General features: G+C 45.6%; 1 protein-coding gene across 1 annotated transcript in view; it reads left to right on the plus strand.

Moving 5' to 3' along the window:
* The window catches only part of LOC311325894 (protocadherin-15-like), a gene marked incomplete at both ends in the record, with an annotated part of 380,555 nt that overhangs the window by 231,594 nt on the left and 130,006 nt on the right, over nucleotides 1-18,955 (plus strand). The gene's annotated exons all lie outside the window — the stretch shown is intronic.

Here is an 18,955-nt window from a genome sequence, read left to right on the forward strand (position 1 = left end):
ACAGCAACATTTTTTGGAAGAGCAGTCTGTACGGTATGATGCAAGACATGGATGACAAAAAAAAACATATGCATGCATGGGGGGGGGGGGGGGGGGGGGGGGGGAATTGGAACTAGTCTCCCAGTTCCCCAGAGTCATTCTGGACTCAAATCTAACCTTCAAGAAACACCTAAAAAAGGTGAGGAACACAATTAGTTTTAATCTGTCAAACTTTAAACAAATCAGGCCCTCACTCACACTGGAGGCTGCAAGACATATCCACACTGCATGCTCTTCTCCCACATTGAATATTGTTTTATGAACTGGTCGTTTGCTGGTGCAACTGGCTTAAAATCCATTGAGCAGCTTTACAATAGAGCAGTCAAGGTATTTGACTGAAAACTCTTCTCTTACCATCATTGTAACGCTCTACAAAAACATCACTTTTTAACTTTTGAGAACTTCAAAGTCTATAAAAGTGCCTGTTTTGTCTATAAATGTCTAAACGGTTAAGCTCCCCCTACTCTCAAGGAATTCATCCATTCAAAAAGAAACATTGGACGTGGCACCAGGTCAGACACCAGAGGTGACTGTGCGGTCTACTTCAGACACACCAGTTTTAGCAGTAATGTCCTGTCTATCAAGGGTAGCTCAACCTGGAATAGCCTACATGTCTCTCTAAGAGAAAGCCCCACCCTCTCAACTTTTAAAGGACAACAAGGAAAACAAAGAAGCAGAAATTAGTTTAAGTAGGGAAATGGGATGACTATTTTACATTGGATGTGCATTCTAAGGGCCAATACTTAACTATACTTTCATAGGTTCATATCAATATTATATCAAGATCATAGATATATAGTAAAAGGAGGCCTATTAACACTTAACTATTTACAAACAACATTTCTACCTGCTACTCAATCAAGTAGATGTCCAGATAAGACACTGTGTCTTGGTCTTACTTCACCACCTAAAGGGAAGTGCAAAACAGCAGGTAATGACTTTTGTCCAGAAACAGAGGTTGAACCAATTAGAGCAAAATAACTAATGTTATAGGAATCATTAGTGTAACTGCTTTAGCCACTGACCGCTACGCTATGGAAGCTGCTGCTAGTTGTTGTGAGCTCATGAGCTAACTGGCTATCTCACTCTCATTGTGCTGGATTAGCATTGGAAGCATTGGAACTGATGTGTCCAGGTGACAAGACCTATCTTCATTTATCAGACATTATTTCATGTCATTTCAATTCACAGCTATTTCAGTGGCATGACTAGCTTCCGTCCTACCAGTCCTGAACAGAAACAAGCCAGCCATGCACATACGCCAGGCTGGACCTGTCCTGGTTCAAATCATGTTTTGCTTGTAATTGCGAGGCATAGCCTACCTGTGGATCTCGTCCGTCAGGACTTCCAATTCGCGCTCGGAAAATGTAATCTTTCTTTTTCTCTCTGCCATTGTCCTGGGACATGCATAGCGTTAAATGGGCAGTATTTATACTACTTTACCATATCAGGAGCAAATTGCACTCAGCTGCAGCACCGTATGGGCATGTTTGCATTAGAATATCATTAGCACAATATCTTTAGTGAATATGTCGTTAAGACGGAGCACATAGCGTGCGCAAATCCCACGCAGGTCATGGTGCTACTAGAGGCTCAGTCCATTTTTTGTGAATTCGCCCCACAGTGTTTTAGAAGTAGCTCGTGAATGAAAAGGCCTTTTAAGGACCTTCTGTTTATACCTCCGCTCCACCTCTACCCAGCAGACTTAGGGTCCAAATACTATTTGAAATCATTTCATTCACACACCTGTGCTTGATTGTTCTCACCTGGCACAATGGAACCAGTCAACACATTCACAAACCCCACAGACCTGAGACTCCAGTAGACTCAAGCAAACACTAAATAGTATCAAATAGTATTTTCGACCCGTGTCTGATAGCCAGATCATTTCCTACGGTGCAGCGCCTCCCAGGCCTTCACCTCTCCTGACCTCTCCTGACCCCGACAACACCCCCCCCCTCGCATGGTTATGGTCCTCATACACTCTGCTCATTTGGCTGATTTGTGACGTCCCCGATGGTTGCTTTGTTTCACTCCATCGAGCAGCTAGGATTTTCTAATGACTGTTTCAGATGGGTTAGGCTGGAGTTTGTGTAATGGATTTTAACTGATCTAGTCAAAAAGGATTTACCAAGATTCGCTCAAAAGGTTAAGTCTGGTTTATTGAGAAAACAATACGAGCGCAAGGACTTCCTGGACAACAGAACAAGAGTGGTTCATCCAAAGAAGTGAAGCCTCCTGATCTTGTGCTGCCTTATATTCAAGCAAAACACAGGTACGGCGCTTCCAGGATGTGATTGGCTAATCCATTGTACGTCATATGAAATGGCAGGCGTGGCCGAGAATACAGACATGTGACATGGGAAAAGGCGGCAATTTCTTGGAGACAAAGGGACAAAGGATGGTTATTCTGGAGTAGACATTTCTAGGTGTGTGGACCTCCTGGAGGCCACCCTGTCTATGTGAACGGTTGAGGGAGGTGGTGAATTACTAAAGGGAGAGAAAGAACAAAGGTTTAAGGTGTTTGGAATAGGAAGGTCTTGAGGCCAGATGTAAATTCTATAACAATCCCCCATTTGTACCTGACCAGGCACATAAAAATCAAATATAAAAATCCAAACACAAAGTGTAAACATTCAGCTATGCTATACATGTGGAAAGGAAATAATCTCTAAGTTCATTCACTCCTGTTGTGAACAATCGAATGTAATTTCCTCTTCTGGATCGTAGCTTCCATATTTGCGTCTCTGAATGTTCAATGTAGGTTCCAGTGTGTGCGGGGTTAGAGGTGCAGTCATTGCTGTTGAGCTTGTCCACGTTGTCATAACAACAACCACGAGAAGGAGGTGACCGGCAAGGTCAGTCTCCGATTGCTCATCAGAGGAGAGGACAGTGTGGCGGCGACCGGCAAGGTCACTCTCCGATTGCTCATCAGAGAGGACAGTGTGGCGGCGACCGGCAAGGTCACTCTCCGATTGCTCATCAGAGGAGAGGACAGTGTGGCGGTGACCGCTTTGCCCTTGAGATCTCTGGTTCGGCTGTATGGACCGTCCTCTCAGCTACTTTTGACAGCTATTCCACACAGGCCAGAATGCCATTGTCCTGATTGTTCCATCTTTGACGGGTAGGTTCACTCCGCTACTTCTACTTCTCTTCCATGTTTTCTGGCCTCTTCTCAGGCTGCTCATCTGCTCCTTGGTTTGGGACGCAACGGTTCTCATGGACCCACAAAGTTCTCTCAGCTACTCTGGCAGCTGTCTGCGTGGTGAGTTGAATCTGGTACGGCCCCAGGTCGCGGATCAGGACCCAATGGCCTGGTTGAAGATGATAAGAAGAAGCCCTCTCTGGCGTCCGGAATGGTTGCCTTCCCTTAGTGGGGACTTCATACGGGGCAGGTCAGCAATGTCTGAGAGACATGGGAGGAGAGACCTGTGAATCCACAGATGAGAGAGACAGCAGAGACAAAACAGAAGAGCAAGAGAAGAGTCCTCTGGTCTGGTCTGGTCTCCCTGTTCCCCTCTTTGGTCAGGAAGCCCCTCTTTGGTCAGGAAGCCCCTCTTTGGTCAGGAAGCCCCTCTTTGGTCAGGAACGGTTATCAGCAGTCTGTTGAAGATACCAGCAACTGGTCCTTTGTTGTCCCTCTGGCTCGGGTGGGATCACCGGGAGAGCGGAGTAGTAGTTGTTGTTTCCTTTGTCTCCCAGACAACCAGCTAGCCTACTGGAAATCTAGCAGTTACGATTTAACAGTGTACAAAATGTGAACAATACCTACCTGGATAATAGGCCCGTTAACAAACAATACAAGGCAAGAGCCGAAGCTCAAAAATGCAATCAAAAATCCCACTGAGCCGGCGAAATAGCGCTAGACAAACACAAAGACAACACAACCCCGTTCGGGGACAAAAACAGACACTCCGGAGATTAGCTGGTAATCGCACTCACTGCGAACTACAACAATTTGGAAATCGCACTCACTGCGAACTTCAACAGGTTCCCTTCTGTGCTAATTCTCGAACATCGAACTAAAACAACCCAAAACGTTATCCTAGAAGTGCACTCTCACTTCTTAACTACAGCCGAGCCGACAAACAATCTAAACTGTAGTCTACATCAACTGTAAGGGAGCGAGTCCCAAACCCAAAATTACACCTCCTCTGAAGAGAACCCCGGTAGCCTAAACAAGGACGAAGTCAGAGAACAATGCAATATCACTAATCCTAAACTGCCACTGTTTAAAACAACGCCATAGATCGCCACCACCTTCCCCGGGGAGTTTGCTTTCAACAATACGCCAGACCCACAACACAATCCGAAACGAAAACAAGGCAAATACAACTCAAAACCATGAGAGGGTTCGTTCAAACCTACCTGTGAGTTCGGAAGCCAGTGAAAGAATTGAGGAAATAATCTCAGCGTGCGCTCTGGCGCAAGAGAGAAAATTGACTTTCCAAGCCCACTATGGACCGACACAGTCCATCCACTGGAATCCCGAATCAACACAGGAAGTCCTCCCTTTTCGTCATCCGCGTCGCTTATTGTAATGGATTTTAACTGATCTAGTCAAAAAGGATTTACCAAGATTCGCTCAAAAGGTTAAGTCTGGTTTATTGAGAAAACAATACGAGCGCAAGGACTTCCTGGACAACGCAACAAGAGTGGTTCATCCAAAGAAGTGAAGCCTCCTGATCTTGTGCTGCCTTATATTCAAGCAAAACACAGGTACGGCACTTCCAGGATGTGATTGGCTAATCCATTGTACGTCATATGAAATGGCAGGCGCGGCCGAGAATACAGACATGTGACATGGGAAAAGGCGGCAATTTCTTGGAGACAAAGGGACAAAGGATGGTTATTCTGGAGTAGACATTTCTAGGTGTGTGGACCTCCTGGAGGCCACCCTGTCTATGTGAACGGTTGAGGGAGGTGGTGAATTACAAAAGGGAGAGAAAGAACAAAGGTTTAAGGTGTTTGGAATAGGAAGGTCTTGAGGCCAGATCTAAATTCTATAACATTTGTCAGAGGTGTAATCACAGAATAATGTGCAGAGACATCCTTGTGTGTGTATGTGCCTGTGTCCGTGTGTGTATGTTTGTGTGCGTGGGTGTGCGTATGTGTGTACGTGTGTGTGTGTGTGTGTGTGTGTGTTTGTGTGTGTGTGTATGTTTGTGTGCGTATGTGCGTACACGGTGTGTGTGTGTTTGTGTGTGTGTGTGTGTCGCGTGCGTGCGCACACCCGTGTATGTGTGCTGACTCACCAGGGAGGAGGACGGTTCTCTTTGTTTTATCGACCCTGTTTTTCATAGTTATGAGGGAAAGATACATTCACTGACTTTTGCCCTTTTCTTTGATGACAGATAAAAAGATGCTTTGAGAAATGACAAACATGACTTTATTCCCTCAAATGGTAAAGAACACTGATTCTCCTTGAGGAGAGGCAGTATGTATCAGAACACTCCTGGTTCTCCCTGAGGAGAGCCAGTATGAGAAACACGCCTGGTTTTCCCTGAGAGGCAGTATGTATCAGAACACTCCTGGTTCTCCCTGAGGAGAGGCAGTATGTATCAGAACACTCCTGGTTCTCCCTGAGGAGAGGCAGTATGTATCAGAACACTCCTGGTTCTCTCTGAGGAGAGGCAGTATGTATCAGAACACTCCTGGTTCTCCCTGAGGAGAGGCAGTATGTATCAGAACACTCCTGGTTCTCTCTGAGGAGAGGCAGTATGTATCAGAACACTCCTGGTTCTCCCTGAGGAGAGGCAGTATGTATCAGAACACTCCTGGTTCTCCCTGAGGAGAGGCAGTATGTATCAGAACACTCCTGGTTCTCCCTGAGGAGAGGCAGTATGTATCAGAACACTCCTGGTTCTCTCTGAGGAGTGGCAGTATGTATCAGAACACTCCTGGTTCTCTCTGAGGAGAGGCAGTATGTATCAGAACACTCCTGGTTCTCTCTGAGGAGTGGCAGTATGCATCAGAACCTGCCTGGTTCTCTCTGAGGAGAGGCAGTATGAGAAACACTCCTCGTTCTCCCTGAGGAGAGGCAGTATGAGGAACACGCCTGGTTCTCCCTGAGGAGTGGCAGTTTGTATTGTATCAGAACCTGCCTGGTTCTCTCTGAGGAAGAGAGGAGGTGAAAGGGATCTTTTAATAGCTCAATCAAATGACATTAACAGCCTAGAGCTCCTTTATCAGGCTCCAACCATGCATATTTATCTGAACAGTATAACGCTAATTCAATTCCACTCACTTTAATGATATTGCATTATTACAGTACCACTGTCGTTAAATGCAGCATTCATAAGAAAGGAAAAGATCGTAAAAGATTGTTAATAACCCAAAGCATACTATGCAATGAGATCTCGTAACAGGTCCTCTGAGCTGAAAAGCAACCAAAGGTTCTAATTTTGTAGCTCGATTCCCCTCATTTGTCTTCTTTGCAACATTGGGCAGGAAAGTTTTTATTCAGATATAAATGCTGAGTAAAATGTATCGATTTTACTTGTAACCATTATTTTTTTTATGGAAAATTGATTGTGAAGTTGAGAAGCTTATTATAAGTGCTTCCTACCGGCCTGTCTGCTCTCTTTCATTAATTTCATCTTTGAGATTTCCCCTGATCCACCTTGAGTCAGAACAAGAGATCCCTGCCTGTTTCCAAGGCCTTTCATCCACCCAGTCAGAACAAGAGATCCCTGCCTGTTTCAAGGCCTTTCATCCACCCAGTCAGAACAAGAGATCCCTGCCTGTTTCCAAGGCCTTTCATCCACCCAGTCAGAACAAGAGATCCCTGCCTGTTTCAAGGCCTTTCATCCACCCAGTCAGAACAAGAGATCCCTGCCTGTTTCCTAGGCCTTTCATCCACCCAGTCAGAACAGATCAGCCTCAACTACGACCTACGGATGTGTTCTCTGAAGTCAACAGCAGAAGAGACACGTTCAACTCCGTCTTCACTGTTTCAACAGAGGATCCTCTGTTTCCAGTTTCGTTGTGTTTCATCATCCTAACAGATTCTTATCATACAGTCTGCTATAGCACTGATTATATAGCACTTGCTTTGAAGATGTTACATGTACCAGTTAGCTGTACAATATACACCATGACACAGCCTCAGCTCTCTAAAGCCAATCATACTAACTATATAGCAGACTACGCTAACATCCACATGACAAGCCGAAGGTTGGTGGGAGGTGACCTTTCCACAGGTGTTGAAACTGTAAATGTGTTTTCAGTTTAAATCTAATGAATCCAGTTATGCACTATGTGTTTGTTCCTGTCCGAACCATTGTCGTGTCCGCAGTGGCGTGGGACAGTGTGGCCAGATTACATTGGGAGGTAGCTAAACGCATTGCTCACCTGTCAGTGGCTCTCTTTATCTTCACAGCCCAGACTAATACGGACCGGGACCCGTTCACTCCCGACAGACGACCTGACCTGGGCCTGGTTGCCGTCTTAACGCGGATGACAGGCTGGCCCCGTGTCAGCGGATGACAGGCTGGCCCCGTGTCAGCGCCATGATTCGCGGCGTATTATTTGCGCAATGAGCTGTGATCTATCCGCGCACATGCTAATGACCGACAGACAGATCGATCACCGTGCGCGTCCAAGATGAACCAGGAAAGCAAGGCGGGGCGTCGGAGCTAACTGGAGAGACAGTTGGCAGCGCTGGTTAATGGAATTATACTACCTGCTCCCACTGCTCCTTGATGAAGACATCATACTATACACCGACTGGTTATCCACTATCTCCTGGCTTTCTCCCAACACACACACACACACACACCTGGTTCTGTTGACTGGTTATCCACTTTTTCCTGGCCTTCTGACAACACACACCTTATTCATCAGCAGCATTTGACACGGTAGACCACCAGATCCTCCTCTCCACTCTCGAGGAGAAAGGCATCACTGGCTCTGCACACTCCCTGTTTGCATCCTACCTGACTCTGGCTCCTTTCCTCTGGCTCCTTCCCTCTACACTTCATCTCTGGGCTCTGTGATTCGCTCGCATGGCTTCTCCTATCACTGCTATGCCGATGACACCCAATTGGTCCTGCCATTTCCCCCTTCTGACACACAAGTGGAGGCACACATAGCTGGATGCTTGGCTGACATGAGTGGATGGCGACACGCCACCTCAAGCTCAACCCTCACTCTGATACCTCGGGCTGACTGGTTGCCCTGTCACTCCGAGGCCCCTGCAGTCGATCGACACGGTCATGGCTCTTCTCTGTCCTGGCCCCACGGTCATGGCTCTTCTCTGTCCTGACCCCACGGTCTTGGCTCTTCTCTGTCCTGGCCCCACGGTCATGGCTCTTCTCTGTCCTGGCCCCACGGTCATGGCTCTTCTCTGTCCTGGCCCCACGGTCACGGCTCTTCTCTGTCCTGGCCCCACGGTCATGGCTCTTCTCTGTCCTGGCCCCACGGTCATGGCTCTTCTCTGTCCTGACCCCACGGTCTTGGCTCTTCTCTGTCCTGGCCCCACGGTCATGGCTCTTCTCTGTCCTGGCCCCACGGTCATGGCTCTTCTCTGTCCTGGCCCCACAGTGGTGGAATGAACTGCCCACTGATGTCAGGACAGCGGAGTCTCTGCCCATCTTTCGCAGCAGGCTCAAAACTCACCTCATCAAGAAGTTCTACCAGGATCCTCCCTCTTAAGCACCTATTGTATTTATAGTTTGCTACTCTTGCCCTTTGCCTTTAACACTAGATGATACTCTTAGGGGCAGATGTACTAACATGAGCACCCGTTTTTGGCGGTATTCCATCGCAGCATCCACCTGACAAATGTGCATGCATGATGTGGACAAACAGCACATGGGTCAAACCACATTCTGCCTGGCACAGGCCCACAGAAGGGCAATTTCTGCTTTCCTAATACTCATGCATATGCATTCATGGGAGGGTCGAGGGAAAGGTGGATGTGAACACACACAAAATTGGAGGAGATGCGCATCGAGACATTGATTAATATCCCGTCGTATGTATGAAAACTGCTGGGTAAAGCATACATCTATTTTGCGGTGAAATGTCTCCGCCTTTGAAAAGCAGGTGTAATCCAGTTGTGCATAAGCCACCAGCCTACACATAACCATATCCCCTGTTCCTACACATAACCATATCCCCTGTTCCTACACATAACCATATCCCCTGTTCCTACACATAACCATATCCCCTGTTCCTACACATAACCATATCCCCTGTTCCTACACATAACCCTATCCCCTGTTCCTACACATAACCATATCCCCTGTTCCTACACATAACCATATCTCCTGTTCCTACACATAACCATATCCCCTGTTCCTACACACAACCATATCCCCTGTTCCTACACATAACCATATCTCCTGTTCCTACACATAACCATATCCCCTGTTCCTACACACAACCATATCCCCTGTTCCTACACATAACCATATCCCCTGTTCCTACACATAACCATATCCCCTGTTCCTACACATAACCATATCCCCTGTTCCTACACATAACCATATCCCCTGTTCCTACACATAACCATATCCCCTGTTCCTACACATAACCATATCCCCTGTTCCTACACATAACCATATCTCCTGTTCCTACACATAACCATATCTCCTGTTCCTACACATAACCATATCTCCTGTTAATTGTGAACATGCAGTTTTATGAACTGCATACATGGGGGAGCAATTATTATTCAATAATTTTGAGCATTATATCGATATTCGTGCAACGCTGATATTTGCGAGATCGCATAACCTACTAATCATTGGTCTCAAATAGATGAAATATGTCCTGATGTATTAAGGCCTGAAATTATTCAAATGCAGTAAATAAGAATTCTAACGTGGACCGGAGCATTCACAATGCAGACAATCACTGATTACAACTGGCACCATTCAGGGCTACAAGGTTTTGTAATTAAACAATTGGCTTTAGAGAACGAATATATGCCAGAGATATCCTACAATGCACCTGCAAATAAGATATTGTGATATTGATATTGTGTTACACTATCAACAGCAATGACCAGCCTAAAGATAGTCTAACACATCAGTCTTCATAATGTAAAGCAGTCAGTTACACAGAGGTAGCCTAATTATGGACAAAGCAAGACTGCGTACTGCAAGTTGCTATATTTTCCCAGCACACATGACGGTTTGAGGGCGGTGACGTGCTGATTGTGCATTGAACATCTTTGAACATCTTTGAACATCCAACGCATCTGAACACGCACCGCACAGGCTTTCTGTGGACTGCCAGGCTTTCTGTGGACTGCCAGGCTTTCTGTGGACTGCCAGGCGCTGTTCACTCTGATGTTAGTACATCTGCTCCTTAGGTCACCTGTTTAGAAAGGACATATACTTGTGATTTCTGTTGAGTAGTACAGGTAGTACACTGACTTCCTATATGTTAAATGCAGTCATTGTAAGTCACTTTGGATAAAAGTGGCTACTGAATGATTGTAATTGATGTTGATTCTGGTAAGGTATTGAAGAGTCAATGGCCAGAGAGGAAAGTACTGTAGATTGCCGGAACTGAATAAATGTTGAATTTGATCTACAATTCAATTCTGGGAATCTACTTTCCTCTCTGACAATTGGTTCTTCAATACCCTACCAGAATCAACATATTACATTACATTACATTACAGTCATTTAGCTGACGCTTTTATCCAAAGGGACTTTATAATTGCATTTAATGTAGGAAGAGCCAATGTACTACAACTTGCCAGAACTCACAAGTGTATCTCCTTTCTAAAACAAGTGACTAAGAGCAGAATCTAGAGCTGAAGGCAAAGTGCAAGAATAGCAATCTAAAAATGCAATAGGTGTTAAAGAGGGAGGATTGTGGTAGTACTTCTTGAAGAGATGAGTTTTGAGCCTGCGACGAAAGATGTCCTGACGTCAGTGGGCAGTTCGTTCCACCACTGTGGGACCAGGACAGAGAAGAGCCGTGACCGTGTCGATCGACCACAGGGGCCTCGGAGTGACGGGAAAACCAGTCGCCCCGAGGTAGCAGAGCGTAGCGGTCAGGGGGGGGGGGGGGGGGATGTAGGGTTGGCCTGGAGATCGGAGGGGGATTGTTCCTTTCATTGCACTGTAGGCTAGTATAAGAGTTTTAAACTGGATGTGAGCCACTACAGGGAGCCAGTGTAGGGAACGGAGAAGGGAAGTTGTGTGGAAGAACTTGGGGTGGTTGAACACCAGGCGAGCAGCAGCTTTCTGGACAAGTTCCAGGGGTTTTTGGCTGACGCCGGGGCCCCAGCGAGGAGGGAGTTGCAGTAGTTCAGGTGGGAGATGACCAGGGCCTGGATGAGCACCTGTGCCATTTCATCAGTGAGGAAAGGGTGAATCCTCCTGATGTAGAGCCTGAATCTGCAGGAGCGTGTGACAAATGTGGCACTGTATGTGCGGAGAACGACAGTTGGTCATCCAGGGTCACACCCAGATTCCTCGCAGTCTGAGTGGTGTCACCACTGTGTTTTCAATGGTGATGGCCAGGTCCCGGTGCGGGCAGCTTTTCCCCGGGAGGAACAGCAGCTCAACATATATCAATAATGTAATGTAATTCATCTATGACTTGCTGACACATCGTTTATAATGCATGTTTGATGTATCAAGTTGTCCATAAATTACATTACAGGTTGTGTGACCTCCAATCTGTCGTGTCCAGCACACCCCTGACACTATGAAAAAACACCGGTCAAAAATACCGTCTCAAAAGTCCCTCTGTGCAGAGGACCACGGATCTGGAACCAGCTTGATGACAGCTTAAAATTGTTCATTCTCCACATTTAAGAACAACCTAAAGAAACAACTGCTAATAACATAGAATTAACTGATGTGACTATGAACTTTAAGTCCTGGGATGGATGTATTTGTGGTATTTGTGTTTCTGTCCGTTTAGTTTAGTATTTAATCTGGTGACTGTATGTAGGCTAGAGTTTGTTTGGTGATTGCTGTAATCGTGTGTAATTGTGACTATTTGTGTTTGTATTAGGGCTGTCAATTTAATGTGTTAATTAGATAAATGATGTAAACATTAACATGTTTATAAAAAAGTCATGCAAATGAATTGCATTCATCGATTTCGCCCAGCTGTACGTGGCACAGTTGCATAATTTAACATTACTGAAGTGATAAACTTAATTTAGACCTGAATGATCCCATAGGCTATGTCACACAAAAGCATCTTTGCCTTCTAACAAACTCAAACTGCTTTGCCCTCTAAACAGAACGTTTACTTTCAAAAAATTCCCAGATAGGACAGTTAATAAGAGCATGGTCATTTGCATACCATCAAAGCAGTTTTGGCGATGTATGCAGAAGGCACAAATGCCTCACAAACTCCAGATTGAAATTCATCAGGACAAAATCGTGGACTCTAACTGCACATGTAAAGCAGGGTGAGTAAGCTAGTGGCATCCATTCTTAGAAAATAAGCCAATGAGAATGGTCCTGTTAACTACTAGCTACGGGCTAATTAGCTACTGTACATCAAGCACATAACATTACTAGCTTTGTAGCTTTTTGTGTCGGCGCTGCAGCAAAAAATAGATCAATTTGCGATGAATCGCGATTAATTAATTACAGATCATGTACTTAATTAAATACAAATAATAATCGTTTGATAGCCCTAGTTTGTATGTATGTAGTGTTTGTTTAGTATTATTATTATTATTTAGTATTCCCGGCCCCCTTCCAAATGCTTTGAGTAGCTTATTTGGGGGACTTGTTCACACGTTCTATCCCGATGTTTCTGCTGTGCGTCGACGTGACTGTGGCTGTTACTTCCGTATGTGTGTGAATAAATCAAATTAAATATAATGTACCATTGAGCAACAATGGCCGGGTTTCCCGATAAAGAACCTTCTTAAGGAATTAAGAAGACTCCAAAGAAGAGGTCGCTAAGATGGAGCCTTAAAGGACAATGCTCGTTTTTGACAACCTGGACCTTATTTATGACATATTATAAGACGTTTGATCCACCGAGATCACTTTGGTGTAGTTCGGAGGCATGTAGAAGAAATTTAAAATCCAGCGCGAGCCAAGTATATCCATGTAATGGCGGCGGACGGGGCACTGAGAATGCAGCTTCTAAAAAATCTATTTTCTGCCGCGAAACGGTTGTTTTCATCAATCTGTCTTTATGAATCGCTAGTTGTGCTTACATAGAGTGAGGGCTTGTTGTGGTTTTTCACATGCCTCTGTAATATGATCTTTAGAAACGTCTTTAGAAACGAAATAGCTTCCCCACTTGCTCCAGCACGCATGCAGACTGGCTATTTTCCGTTACGTCTGTAGGCTACACTCACGGCTCACATTCTCTACTCTACGATCGGCTTGTTGGTGCCTAGAATATTGTGTGCAATATGGCTGAATATTTATCAGATTTTGAGGATATAGAAGATGACTTAGAATATGATGGACGCCGATTGTAGCGTAGAGAATGTGAGCCGCGAGTGTAGCCTACAGACGGAGAATAGCCAGTTTGCGCACTGTGCGCATGCGTGCTGGAGCAAGTGGGGAAGCTATTTCGTTTCTAAAGACGTTTCTAAAGAATGGAATATGGAGAGTTTTTATGTGATTTTATGCGTTGAAAATGCGGAGGTTTTCTGAAGTTGCGGGAACTTGCGAATATTGCGAGAATATGCGAAAAATGCAAGAACCTGTCCTGTATTTTCGTGCACACCACTCTGCAAATGCATATAGCCTACACTACGTCTTCACATGCTTGGAATGATACGAGAAATAACAAAACCATAGCCTATGCGAGAGCGCCTAGACCAGGTACGGTATAGACCAGGGAGGGTATAGACCAGGTACGGTGTAGACCAGGTACGGTATAGACCGGCGTCATGATTGAAGGCAGCCTTAAAAGGCAGCCTTGGAACTTATAAACAACCCCCGATGTCTGGTCTCTGTGGTCATCCAGGTCATTTGTTATTTCCAAGTTTATCAGACCAAACATTTTGCCCATGTCTATGATCTGATGTTTATTGATTTGATCTTAATATAATCGATGCAGCTGTGCTTTAGCCTACACTTATTGGCTATTTATTTCCTTCATTCATGATGAGAATAGCAGAGGACTTTGAACTTGATGCATTAAACTTAAATTGGTGCAATTCACTAGAATGCAGGAAATGAGATGTCTGACCCTCATAATCTCATGGGGGAGGACCCCCAGACCCCTGCTTGATGTGTGTTCCGTGAGCATGGGACTGCTGGCCAGGTTAGGGTTAGGGTTAGGGTTGAGGTGTGCGTGAGCATGGGACTGCTGGCAAGGTGTCCCTCATCTTTCCCCATTGAAGGTGGCAACCCTACAAAGGTGAAAGGTGGTGAAAACATTAAAACTTGAAGCAGAAAAATGCGGGAAGTATGAAATCAAGCGAGCCCCACATATTCCACGTTTTTCAGGTTCAGTGATTATCGCGGTGAAAATGCGCTCTTTCTAAAATGATGTGACCCTTGCATAATCTGCGCCTTTTGCCTGATTATGCAATGAATTATGGGATCGCATAATCACGTTTTTCTGGAGGGACTGATCTATCAGACACAGGGTGGTCTGCGGGTGACAGTGGGGCATCCACTGGACCTGGTTAGAAGATAGGAGGGAGAGAGGCATTAGGGAGGGGGAGGCAGAAAAGGGTTAGTAGCACCCAGAGCCATAAAAGCAACACAGATATTAAAACAGAACATGCCAGTTGCAGGGCAACCAGCATCTGTATTCACATCTTAATATACACACAGTGCATAACAGGATATGCACCAATGTATAGAGAGGATTCACAAGCAGGCTTACATGGCCAACCCGTGGTGGTCTGCAACCCAATGCACCAATTCCCCGTTGCTCGTGTGTGTGATGACAAACAACAGGTGTATCCAAGTGGCAATCACATCCAATCACACACAGCTATTGGTTAATGCAGACTATGGTGTATGATGATCCGGGGGTAGTTGCACACATGTGATGGGGATGAACTACTGTATCTCACACTGTATGTGCATGCAGATGTGGGATGGTTGCAGAATAATCATGGTCATGATGTTAAACTTAATTAAACTTTATTTATTTCAGACATGGACTGCAGCTCAAATTGCTTGATATATAAAGCCTGGTAAAGTAGGAGGCAGTAGGACTTCATCAAATAGCGAGAAAAACTACAGAGCAGCATCAAAATTAAAATATAAGCGACCTTGGGTTCTGTGAAAGGTGCTAGGCCTATATCATTTTATTTTTTTAAAATAATTTTTAATTATCCTTTTATAATAAGAATAATACATTCTTATTGTAAAAGGAATCCATTCTAATTAAAGGGATACGGTAAAACACATGTAACCATATTAGGAGAGATTCTCAAGTTTTCCCCAATTTTAAACACTAAAGGGTGCATGAAAGAAAGAAAAAAGGGGAACACAATAAGACGAACATGTGCGTTAGATAAATATCTCTCTTTCCTGACACGGCTGGATCTGCGAGCGTTTGCTCGCTAAGATGAGTGTTAAGAACGCCCCAGAGCCCTCTTTCAAAACCTTCTTACGAAAGAACATCTTTGGCTAAGAAGGGTTTCGGGAAACGCGTTTGCTTCTTTTGGGAGCCGTAAGAAGACTCAAAGAGCTTCTTAGCGCTAAGAAGGGTTTCGGGAAACGCGGCCTATGTCATTGGAGTGCCATCGCTTTGTAGGTAAAAGTTATTCTTCCTTAAGTGCAGTAAAATACAGACTGCAGCTCAGAACAGTGTATGTGTGTGCCTGTGTGTGTGTGTGTGTGTATGTGTGTGCCTGTGTGTGTGTGTGTGTATGTGTGTGCCTGTGTGTGTGTGTGTGTGAGTGTGTGCACGCGTGCGTGCTCGTGTGCAAGCGTGTGTGTGTGCCATTTCACAGAAAGCAAACCAGGATATGTAAAAATGAAGGGATAAAAGTGAAGTGATTCATTGAGTATAATTGAACAGGGTTTCTGTTTGTCCCCTGAGTGCTGTGGTGAATGTAATGATGTATTTCCTCTGCAGAGAGAGGCTGTACTTCATTTGTACCTATTGAGCCTGGTCTTTACTCTGTTGTAAGTGCCCCGCCTGTTCTCTGAGCATTCATCAGACTGTGTAAAGCAAACTGTTGCTGACTCACATCTGAACCCCTCCACCCTCCCCTCCTCCTCACTCCTTCCCCCTCTCCACCCTCTCTGCCACTCTCCTCTCCCCCCCCCCCTCTCTTTCCCGCTCTCCTCTCTCCCCCCCCCTCCTCTCTCTTCCCCCTCTCCTCTCCTCTCACTCCCTGGCTCTCCTCTCCTCCACTCTCTCCTCTCCTCCTCTTTCCTCCACACTCTCCTCTCTCTCCCCCCCCCCTCCTCTCTCTTCCCCCTCTCCTCTCCTCTCACTCCCTGGCTCTCCTCTCCTCCACTCTCTCCTCTCCTCTCACTCCCTGGCTCTCCTCTCTCCACTCTCTCCTCTCCTCTCTCCCTGGCTCTCCTCTTTCCTCCACACTCTCCTCTCTCCTCTCTCTCCCTGGCTCTCCTCTTTCCTCCACACTCTCCTCTCTCCTCTCTCTCCCTGGCTCTCCTCTCTCCTCCTGTCCTCTTTTTTAATTATCTTTGTGCTGCTCTGTCCTCCTCGCCAGGGTTGAGAACCCAGTCTGCCTCTGTTAGAGGCTGAGGAACTGTACCAAAGCCATCCCTCCCTCCCTCCCTCCCTCACTCCCTCCCTCCCTCCTCACCCTCCCTCCCTCCCTCCCTCCCTCCCTCCCTCCTCACCCTCCCTCCTTCCCTCCCTCCCTCCCTCCTCACCCTCCTTCCCTCCCTCCCTCCCTCCCTCCCTCCCTCCCTCCCTCCCTCCCTTCCTTCCTTCCTCCCTCCCTCCCTCCTCACCCTCCCTCCCTCCCTCCTTCCCTCCCTCCCTCCCTCCCTCCTCACCCTCCCTCCTTCCCTCCCTCCCTCCCTCCTTCCCTCCCTCCCTCCCTCCCTCCTTCCCTCCCTCCCTCCCTCCCTCCTCACTCTCCCTCCTTCAATTCAATTCAATTCAAAAGCCTTTATTTATACTTGAAGGCCACTGAGGTTGCCCTCATTTTCAGTGACGACGAGTAGAAACAATGCAAGAAACAGAAGCCAGTGATAAGACAATAACACTAAGGCAAACAAAGTAAAAGGTTAAAAGATAAAGACATTAAAAAAATCAGGAGATTCAGCTAAAACAAGATGTTAAAAATACAGAAAGCAAAGATTTAAAATGATTAAAAGTAGGGAGTCTCCCTCTCTCCTCACCCCATACCTCCTCCTTCTCTCCTTCTCTCCTTCCCTCCTTCTCTCCTTCTCTCCTTCCCTCCCTCCTCCCTCCCCACCTCTGCCCCGCTGCTTTAATTACATCGGAGAGGAATTAGTGGCTACACTTCTCTAACCATTAGATACACACACACACACACACACACACACACACACACACACACACACACACACACACACAATGCTGGCATATTAATGATCTGTCATACTCACGAGGGAATTAGAATGTGTTAAGCAGCTTACTGATCTCCCCCCTGAAGGGTGGCTGCTGAGCGGCCCATGTACACGTCTGTCCTCACTCTGCTGTTCTGTATATCTGGTAAAAGTACGTCTAGCATTCATGGATTCCCCTTTGATCAGAAGGAATGGGCTGCCTGCCTTCTGAACATGCAGATGAGTAGTCGTGAGTGTTTACTGGAGTCCCGCCCCTCCTTAGGGGGCGCCAGGCCGCAGATACATTCAGGCCTTAATATCATGTTTAGCTGGACAAATATTTGTAAAAGAATCATGTCATTGACATGTCACACAGCAGTTTAATCATGTCATTGACATGTCACACAGCAGTTTAATCATGTCATTGACATGTCACACAGCAGTTTAATCATGTCATTGACATGTCACACAGCAGTTTAAGCAGCGACGGTTTGGGGGATGGCTACGGCGTTCGAGAACTATCTTTGGGCGTCCCTGACTCTGTTAGAGTTCTGTGGCGTTGCAGCCCAACTGTACTACGGGAGAACCGTATTCACTAATACTGTACTATGGTAGAACCGTATTCACTAATACTGTACTATGGTAGAACCGTATTCACTAATACTGTACTACGGTAGAACCGTATTCACTAATACTGTACTACGGTAGAACCGTATTCACTAATACGCCAGTGCAGGTAACTATCCGTACTGATCGTATTTTACAGTCATTTAGTTTACATGACATTATACTGTTAGTTTCATAGATTATGAGTATATTTGTTAAAGGAGTAGTAAAGGGAAAATGCATGTTTAGCCCTGTTTTAAGGTTACTTATGATCATATACAATGGTTCAGATCAAAACGTTGACAAAACTAGCACTTTTGAGAAAGTCTGATAATTGCTCTACCACCATTTAGGTCATACAATGGATGTGGGTGGGCACCTTGAAAAACAAAAACAAGTTAAACTCTCGATTTCAAAGACAAGAAGCTCACCGAGGGGGTAATTGGTGTCCGTTGGTGTTCTGACATCAAATTCGCTGCAAAGTATGAATCCTGTAGGGTTTTATTGATCATTTTATGAAATCCATTGACTTGTATTGAAGCGATCGTTGTCGATGTGTAGATCAATCCGCAGAGGGGATTCAGGAAGCGTAACTACTTACAGTAGCTATTGTTATTGTTTATGTTGCTAGGCTACCTAGTTTGCTGACGTTTACACACGTTTGTGCTGCGACTAAATAGTTCTATGCTAAATATTTTAAAAAGCCTTTCCAGATGAACTAGAATGAACAGAACGCCAACTAACACCTCGGTGAGTTTCTTGTCTTTGAAATCGAGAGTTTAACATGTTTTTTGAATGATTTTTCAAGGTGCCCACCCACATCCATTGTATGACCAAAACGGTGGTAGAGCAAGTATCAGATTTTCTCAAAAGTGCTAGTTTTGTCAATGTTTTGATCT

This window comes from Borostomias antarcticus (assembly GCF_949987555.1).
Source record: "Borostomias antarcticus genome assembly, chromosome: 25".
Taxonomy (NCBI): domain Eukaryota; kingdom Metazoa; phylum Chordata; class Actinopteri; order Stomiiformes; family Stomiidae; genus Borostomias; species Borostomias antarcticus.